The sequence below is a fragment of the Nycticebus coucang genome, chromosome X (genome assembly GCF_027406575.1).
Source record: "Nycticebus coucang isolate mNycCou1 chromosome X, mNycCou1.pri, whole genome shotgun sequence".
NCBI lineage: Eukaryota > Metazoa > Chordata > Mammalia > Primates > Lorisidae > Nycticebus > Nycticebus coucang.
In genome coordinates, this window is record NC_069804.1 from 67,094,555 (window position 1) to 67,104,356 (window position 9,802).

The window sequence follows — 9,802 nt, forward strand, 5'->3', positions numbered from 1 at the left end:
TGATTAAAAAAGATGAGCATTTTTATGCGTGTTTATTGGCCATTTGTCTGTCATCCTCAGAGAAGTTTCTGTTCAAATCTCTTGCCCACTTATAGAGAGGGTTGCTTGCACCTTCATTATTGTTTAATTTGAGTTTTCTGCAGATTTTAGTTATCGGGCCTTTGTCAGATTCATAACATGCAAAAATCTTCTCCCATTCTGGGGGCTGTCTGTTTGCTCTGTTTGTGGTACTCCTATGTGTGCAAAAGCTTTTTAGCTTGATCAGGTCCCAGTTATTTATTTTTGGTATTGCTGTAATTGCTAAGGAGGTCTTCCTCATAAAGTGTTTTCCCAGGACAATATCGTCCAGTGTTTTCTCCACACTCTCTTCTAGAATTTTTATTGTGCTTGCTTTGGCAGCATATTTACTAAAATTGGAGAAATACACAGAAGATTAGCATGGCCTCGCTGCAAGGATGACATGCAAATTTGTGAAGCATTCTATATTTCTATATTAAAACAAATAAAAATAGAATTTTTATTGTTTTGTGTCTTAAATTTAAATTTTTTATCCTATGCAATTAATTAATTTTGGTTCGTGATGAGAGGTGTGGGTCCAGTTTCAGTCTTTTTTATTTTTTTTTCCCGTTATTCTTCAAAGAGTTTATTCATCTGGTAAAATCTGACCCAGTAATTTATTATCTCAATGTACACTTACAGTTCCAGGATTAAGAAAACATTTTGATATACAAGGTCAAAACTAGTTGTAGACTTGGAATACAGACCAGATTCATACTGCACACGAGGGATTACTAAGATTCTGAAAAATGGCAGTTTGTTATGGTAATTAAACCAGTTTCAGTCTTATGCATGTGGAGAACTCATTCTCCCAGCACCATTTGTTAAATAAATATTATTTTCCCCATTATGTGTTTTTGTTAGGCTTATAAAATATTAATTGATGATATGTGGCTAGGTTCATGTCTAATTTCTCTATGCTATTTCATGGATATATGTCTCTATTTTGGGGCCAGAACCATGATGTTTTGATCACTATACCCTTGTAATATAACCTGAAGTCTGGCAAAGTGATGCCTCCAGATTTGTTTCTATTTCTAAGAACTGTATTTGCTATTTGTTTTTTTTCTCATTCCACATGAATCGAAGTACTATTTTTTCAAGATCTTTAAAGTAAGACAATGGTGTTTTGATGGAATTGCATTAAATGTATAGATTGCTTTGGGTAATATGGACATTTTAACAATGTTGATACTTCTCAGCCATGAGCAGTGATATGTTCTTCCATTTATTGACATCTTCTCCTATTTCCTTTCTCAAAGTTTCGTAATTCTATTTATAGAGATCTTTCACATCTTTTGTTAGATATATCCCCAGATATTTCATTTCTTTTTTGCTATTGTAAAATGAACAGAGCCTTTGATTTTGCTCTCAGCTTGACAATTGGTGTATACGAAGGCTACTGATTTGTGGGTATTGACTTTCAAACATGAGACTCTGCTATATTCCTTCATCACTTCTAAGAGCTTTGAAATTGAGTCCCTGGGGTTTTCCAAGTATAAGATCATGTCATCTGTAAAGAGGGAGAATTTGACCTACTCTGCCCCCATTTGGATTCCTTTGATCTCCTTCTCTTGCCTGATTGCTATGGCTAGGACTTCCAACACAATGTTAAATAGTGCTGGAGACATTGGGCATCCTTGTCTAGCCCCAAATTTGAGTGGAAATGCTTTCGGTTTTACTCCATTAAATATCATATTGGCTGTGGTTTTGTTGTAGATGGCCTCTATCATGTTAAAGAATGTTCCATATAAGCCGATTTTCTTGAGTGTTTTTATCATGAAAGGATTCTGGATATTGTCAAAAGCCTTTTCTGCTTCAATTTAAAGAGTCATATGGTCTTTATGTTATATTCTATTTATGTAGTGCATTATATTTAATGGATTTGTGTATGTTGAACCAATCTTGTTTCTCTGGGATAAAATCCACTTGATCATGGTATATAACCTTTTTAATGTGTTCTTGTATTCTGTTTGCTAATATCTTGTTTAGTATTTTTGCATAAACATTCATTCATGATATTGGTCTGTAGTTTTCTTTTTTTGTTGAGTCCTTTCCTGATTTAGGGATGAGGGTGTTATTTGCTTCATAGAATGTGTTGGGGAGGATTTCTTCTTTCTCTATATTTTGGAAAAGTTTATACATCATAAGAACTAGTTCGTTTTTGAAGGTTTGATAGAATTCTGGTGTGAAACCATCTGATGCAGAGCTTTTCTTTTTGGGGAGATTTTATATAACTGATGCTATTTCAGTACTTTATATTAGTCTATTCAAGATTTCACAATCTTTCTGTCTGATACCCTTGATCACCTTTTCTTCCCTAACTTCAATGAGTAAAACTTCCATTACAATGTTAAAGAGCAATGGAGACAATGGGCAACCTTGCCTGCTTCCTTATCTAAGTGGAAATGGTTTCAAGTTAACTCAGCTGAATACAATATTGGCTGTGGGTTTGCTGTAGATGGCCTCTATTAGTTTAAGAAATGCTGCTTCTATACCAATTTTCTTAAGTGTTCTTATCATGATAGGATGCTGGATATTATCAAAAGCTTTTTCTGCATCAATTGAGAGAATCATATGGTCTTTATTTTTATGTTTGTTTATGTGCTGAATTACATTTATAGATTTTCATATATTGAAGTACCCATGAGACCCTGGTCATGGTATATAATTTGTTTGAAGTGTTGTTGGATTCTGTTTGTTAGGATCTTATTGAATATTTTTGCATCAATATTCATTACTGATATTGGTGTATAATTTTCTTTCTTTTTGGTTTAGAGATCAAGATGATGCTTGCTTCACAGAATGTTTTGGGTAGTATTCTTTCTTTTTCTATATTTTGGAAGAGGTTTTGTAATATAGGCACTAGTTCTTCTTTAAAGGTTTGGTAGAATTCTGACATGAAGCCATCTGGTCCTGGGATTTTCTTTTTAGGGAGATTTTGTATAGTTGATGCTATTTCAGAACTTGATATAGGCCTGTTCAACATTTCCACTTCGTTCTGGCTAAGTCTTGGTTGGTGGCATGCTTCCAAGAATTGGTCAATTTCCTTCAAATTTTCATATTTCTGAGAGTAAATTTCTTGTAATATTCATTAAGGATTTTTTGAATTTCAGAGGGGTCTGTTGTTTCCTCTTTACCATTTCTGATTTATGAAATTAGAGATTTTACTTTTTTCCTTCTTATTTTAGCCAAAGACTTATCTATTTTATTGATCTTTTCAAAAAACAACTTTTTGATGTATTGATCTGTTGTATAATTCTTTTGTTTTCAATTTCATTTAATTCTGCTCTAATTTTGGTTACTTCTTTTCTTCTGCTGGGTTTGGGGTTGGAATGTTCTTCCTTCTCCAGTTGCTTGAGATGTCCCATTACCTTGTTAATTTCCTCTCTTTCCGTTTTCTTGAGGAAGGCTTGCAGTGCTATAAATTTCCCTCTTAGGACTGCCTTTGCAGTATCCCAGAGGTTCTGATAATTTGTGTCCTCATTGTTATTTTGTTCCAAAAATTTGGTAATTTCCTTCTTAATCTCGTCTATGGCCCATCTATCCTTCAGAATAAGGTTATTTAGCTTCCATGTTTTTCTATGTGTATGCATATTCCTCTTGTTATTGAGTTCAACTTTTATTCCATCATTGTCTGAGAAGATGCAAGGAATAATTTCTATTCCTTTAAATTTGCTGAGGTTAGACTTGTGACCTAGGATGTGATCGATTTTGGTGTATGTTCTGTGAGTTGATGAGAAGAATGTGTATTCAGTTTTGTTGGGATGAAATGTTCTGTAAATGTCTGTTAAATCCAGATGTTGAATGGTTAAGTTTAAGTCTAAACTTTCTTTTCTTAGCTTCTTTTTGAAGGATCTATCCAACACTGCTAAAGGGGTGTTAAAATCTCTCACTACTATGGAACTGGAGGAAATCAAGTTGCTCATGTCTGTTAGAGTTTCTCTTATAAATTGAGGCTCATTCTGTTTGGATGTATAAATATTAGCAATTGAAATCTCATCATAATGACTATTACCTTTAACAAATATAAAGTTTCAATCCTTATCTTTCCTTATTTTGGTTGGTTTAAAGCCTATTGTATCTGCGAATAGGATTGCAACACCTGCTTTTTCTGCTTTCCATTAGCCTGGAATATAGGTGACCATCCCTTCACCTTGAGTCTATGTTTATCTTTTAAGGTAAGATGAGATTCTTGTATGCACAGATATCTGGCCTGATTTTTGGTATACAGTCAGCCAACCTATCCCTCTTGAGAGGACAATTTATACCATTCACATTAATGGAGAATATTGATAAGCCTTTCAAAAGTCCAGTGGACATTTTTAATCCTTTTGCAACTGTGGAAGTTGGACTTTGATCCAAAGTGTCTGGGTGAGTTTAATTTTGTGGTGGAGGATTACTCTGGTATTTATGGAGAATAGGTCTGAGAATATCCATGAGAGCTGGTTTTGTTATGGCAAATTTCTTCAACATGTGAATGTCATTAAAGTATTTAATTTCTCCATCATAAATGAAACTTAGTTTAGCTGGATACAGTATCCAGTGTTGAAAGTTATTTTGTATTAAGAGATTAAAGTCGATGAGTATCCTTTTTTAGCTTGAAGGGTTTCAGCAGAGAGATCTGCAGTTATTCTAATATTCTTCCCCTTGTACGTTATGGTTTTCTTATGTCTCGTTGATTTCAGAATTTTCTGCTTCATATTAACTTTAGTGAAATTGGTTATGATGCGTCTATTGATTCATGTTGGAGTTCTGAAACTGTTTTCTATCTTAATTTAAGAATCTGTTGGCACATTGGAAAGTTCTCTTTCATAATCTCATGAAGAAGAGACTCTGTGCCTTGTGAGCTACTTCATCACTTTCGGGGAACCCTATAAGGCGAATATTGTTTTTCTTCAAATTATTTCAGAGCTCTATGAGAGAGTGATTTGTTTTTTCCGTCCATTTCTCTTTCTCTTTGAAAGTTTGGGAGCGTTCAAAAGCTTTGTCTTCAATGTCAGAAATTTTTTCGTCTGCTTGCTCCATTCTGTTACTGAGGGATTCTATTGTATTTCTCAGATTGTATTTCTCAGATTGTTGCAGGGCTGCAACTTCTTGTCTCAATGTATCAAAATCTTTGGTCATTTGGTCTTTGAATTGGCTGAATTCTTGAGACATCTTTTGGGTTACTGCTTGGAATTCGAATTCGATCTTATTTGCTATCCAGATTCTGAATTTGATTTCTGACATCTCAGCCATTTGTTTATGCATGGGATCTTGTGCTGTGTCTGCCCCATTGATCCTTGGGGGAGTTGATCTACTCTGATTATTCATATTGCCAGAGTTTTTCCATTGGTTCCACCCCATTTTTGTTTTTCACCATTGTCTCTGGCCATCCTCAGAGTTGGAGAGGTGTTTCTCCAAGATTAGACTCTGGTGGGATCACTCTATTGTTGCTAGATCTTTGTAAGGAATGACCCTGTGTAGCTCGTCTGGGTCTGACCCAGCCAGGGAGTTCTGGCTGTGGGAGCAGCTTCACAGTGTGGCACACCAGAATTCAGTAACAGGGAGGGGTGGTGGTGCACATGGTTCTGGGAGTACCTGGAGCCTGGTGACTTTGGCACAGAGACCCCAAGGCTCCAGCAGTCTCTGGCCAGGAGGAGGGCTCTGTGCAGAGGCAGGGAGGGTTTCAGAGGGAGGGCACAGGTCATGCAGCTACCAGAGTCTCTGGCCAAGTAGGCAGGCTGGTGTGGAGGCAGGGAGGGTACAAAATTGAGGATGTGGGTTGTGCAGCTCCCGGAGTTCCTGGCCAGGGTGGGTGGAGGCCTGGTGGCCTCAGGGCACAGGGTGTGGGATCGTGTAGTTGCTAATGGAGTCCCTAGCCGGGGGGTATGCAGAGGCCCGGCAGGCACTGGGCACAGGGCTGCCTGGTTGCCAGCAGTCTCCCTGATCTTGATGGGCATGTGAGGACCTGGCAGGTGCAAGGCATGGGGCTGCACGTTTTCTGATGCAGTCTCTGGCTGGGGCAAGTGTGCAGAGGCCCAGTGGGTGCAAAGTATGGGGCTGCGTTGTTGCCAGCAGAGTCTATGGCCGGGGCAGGCATGTGGAGGCCTGGCAGGCACAGGGCACAGGTCACGGGGCATGGGGCCTTGCGGTTGCTGGCAGAGCCCCTGGCTGGGTGGACATATGGAGGCCCAGTGGACGTGGGGCACTGGGCCATGCTGTTACCAGTGGAGTCCCTGATGTGGGGGGCCTCAGCACAGCCCCTGGGGTCTCTTACTGGGGGGGCACTTGGTCCAGCAGACAGGGAGGGGGAGCACTGCTCAAGGACTTCCTCCCTCGGTCTCAGCAGAGATTAGGCTTCTGGTTCATCAGGTAAGGGGGGAAGGGTGACTGGAGGTTCAGATTGGCAGGGAAGACTTTAGTTCAATTTTTCTTCCTAGCAAGAATGTGTTCAGAATCACAGCAGGGTCCCTCTGGGGAAGTAGTCCCCACTTCCCACAGCACTCACCCATGGGGTGAGACAAGATGTCCCCAGTTCACTGCTTGTCTGTAGAAAACTTGCAGGAACAAACAGTGAGAAAACGGAAATGAGACAGAAAAACAAACAAACAAAAAAAAAACCCCACAGCTTTCTTGGGGGAGATGACAGACACTTTCCATTTCAGATGAATTTTTTACCTGAAGCTTCGTTTCTTGGAGTCACAGCTTGCCTTAGCAGAGGTGACCTGCAGTTATCATTTCTCTCTCAGCTGGACTCCCAGTCTTCAGCTTAATTGGGCTTTTTCTGGACGTTATCTTTCCTTTTGGAGAGGAGTCCGTTTTGGAAGCTGCATTCAGTCGGCCATCTTGCCCCTCCCCCCTGATGTCAAATATTGAAATTTCTTCATATTGTATGTTTCCCTTGAACATTATGAAGTGTCCATCTTTGTCTCTCATTATTTTTCTTGGTTTGAATCTCATTCTGTCTGCATGCAAGATTGGAACACCAGCTTTTTTCTGTTTTTCATTTGCCTGGGATACTGTTGCACATCTCTTTACCCAAAGTCTTGTTTTATCTTTTGAGGTAAGCTGAGTTTCTTATAGACAACTGATATCTGGCCTGAGTTTTTTTTTTTTTTTTAATCCAGTTGTCCACTTTATGCCTCTTTAAAAGAGTTCAAACCGTTCACATTAATTGAGAAAATTTATAAAAATGGCAGAGTTTTGGTAATCTTGTTTTTCAGAAATCTGGAGCTTAATTTTATACCTCTCACCACTGTGGAAGCTACGTTTAGTTCCTTAATTTTTGGGTAGGTTTACGTTGGCGGTGTACCCTCCTGTTGCTTGTTATGAAGAATGGGTCTGAGTATTTCCTGTAGAACTGGTCGAGTCATGGCAGATTTCCTCAACATGTGGATGTCAGTGAAGTATTTGATTTATCCATTACAAATCAAACTAAGTTTGGAGGAGTATACAACCTTGGGTTAGAAATTGTTTTGTTTAAGAAGGTTGAAGGTCAATGACCATCCTTTTCTGGATTGAAAAGTTTCAGCTGAAAGATGTGCAGTCATCCTTATACTTTTCCCTTTGTAAATAATATTTGTTTTATGCCTAGTTTCTTGATAAAGTTTCTCCTACATAATAACATTGGCAAAATTAATTACAATGTGTCTAGGAGATGCTTTGTTTGTACTGAGTTGTTCTGGAATTCTGAAACAGTCTACTATTTGAATTTCTGTGTCTCTTGCAATACTTGTGTACTTCTCTACCATAATGTTTTGTAGCAGAGATTTTGTGCCATTGGGACCATCCTCTTCTCTTTCAGGAATACCTATAATTTGGATGTTTGATTTCTTTGAATGATTCTACAACTCTCTCAGGAAATATTTAGTTTTTTCCTCCATATTTCTGCCTGTTTGAATGCTTGAGAGAGTTCAAAAGTCTTGCCTTTTTTATCTGAGATTCTTTTCACACTATGTCTGAGAGATTCTACTGTATTTTGAAGATCTTTCCATACCTTTTTAAGTTCCTTCAGCTCTGCTGTATCTTTCCTCATTATGTTTGTAACCTTGGTGACTTTGTCTTTAAATTCATCAATTTCTTGTGACAACTTCTGAACTATTATTTGGTTCTCTGTTTCCATCGTATACTCCATTCCAATTATATTATTTGCCATCCATATTCTAAATTCTATTTCTTTCTTCTTTTTTTCTGTGACAAAGCCTCAAGCTGTCACCCTGGGTAGAGTGCCATGGCATCATAGTACACAGAAACCTCCAAATCCTTCTGAGCTTAAGTGATTCTTTTGCCTCAGCATCCCAAGTAGCTTGGACTATAAGTGCCCACCACAATGCCTGGCTAACTTTTGGTTGTAGTTGTCATTCTTATTTGGCAAGTCCAGGCTGGAATCAAACTCGCCAGCTCTGGTGTATGTGGCTGGAAACTAAGGCCCTTGAGCTATAGGTGCTGAGCTTCTAAATTCTATTTATGACATTTCAGCCATTTCTTTGTTGGTGGAATGCTCTGTTGGATTTTCTTTGACGTCCCCAGAGGATGTTGATTTGCTCTGATTTTTCATTTTACCAGAGTTCCTCAGCTGATTCCTCCTTGTGAGTATTTTCAGCTTCTTCTTTTTCTCTTCTTAAATATGTTTATTATACTCCTTTACTTGAATTGATAGGTCATTTCTGATGAGTCTACTCATCCCCATTGCAGTGCCTCCACTGCATTAACAAAGGCAGACAAGTGGTGAATTCATAGCCACAGACTGTTTCCAGCAAGACAAGAATTAGTAGGCAGTTGTAGCCTACAGTTCTAATCAAATTCACTGTGCCAGTGCTGGCTCTGCCAACCAAATCAAGCTCAAGAGGCTGCCCAGTTGACAGCGCTGGCCCACATTTCATGAGAGATGTTTATGCACTTGGCAACATCCAGTTATTCAAGCCCTGAGGGCTGCAGCTCTATGGAAAGCATAGGCCCAGATCTCAGACAATGTTATTCAGGCACTGGGTATCACCTTCCCAGTCAAACTGAGGGGGCTGCTGCCGGGTCTAAAGTTCAAATAAGAGTAGCTTAGGCACCAGGCACATCTTACTCAATTGGGCTCAGGGAGCCTCCACCCAGTGAAGAGTGTTAATTCAATGTTAAGTCCAAAGTGGTTAGAACCCAGGCCCCACTCACCCAATTGAGCTCAGACAGTCCCACTTGGTGGAGCCAGAGATCCAAAGTGCAGTCCAAAGTCACTTAAACTTCAGCCCTGCCCACCCAATTGAGCTCAAAGATCCCTTTATAGTGGAGGCCAGAAGTCCAAACTTCAGTCTAAAGTCACTTAGATATCTGCCTGCCCATCCAATCAAGCTCAGAGAGCCATGTTTGGTAGAGGGGGCAGGTCCAAACTTCAGTCACAAATCAAAGTTGTTTAAGCACTGGCTCCGCCCACCCAATGGAGCTCAGAAGTTGTCATGAAGAGTAGAAAACAGAGTTGCCTGAGAATTTTTGATGAGCTGGAGATGGGTAGTTTACACTCTCCCCATAAAAGCTTGGACTGCCATGTTAATGTTCTCATGCTGCAGCTCAGCAGTTGGCAGACTTCCTCAGCTTCCTGGTGAGCTTGTCAAACACTCCAGACTCTAAAGGAGGCAGTCCTTCCTTCTAGAGTTGGGGAGGAGCAATCTAGGTGCTCAGGATTGCAGGGTAAATATTTGGTCTTTTGTGCCTGGCAGAGAGGGGCCTAATCTCAATGTTGGGACCTCAATAATAAAGGGGGACTGGAACTTAGCAA

At 39.5% G+C, this 9,802-nt stretch overlaps 1 non-coding gene across 1 annotated transcript; it reads left to right on the plus strand.

Annotated features, from left to right (window-relative positions):
- Positions 1–383: 383 nt before the first annotated feature.
- On the plus strand, positions 384–490 carry LOC128578753 (U6 spliceosomal RNA). Its single transcript, XR_008377886.1, has one exon. It is a non-coding gene; the product is annotated as a U6 spliceosomal RNA (small nuclear RNA).
- The last annotated feature ends 9,312 nt before the right edge of the window (positions 491–9,802 follow it).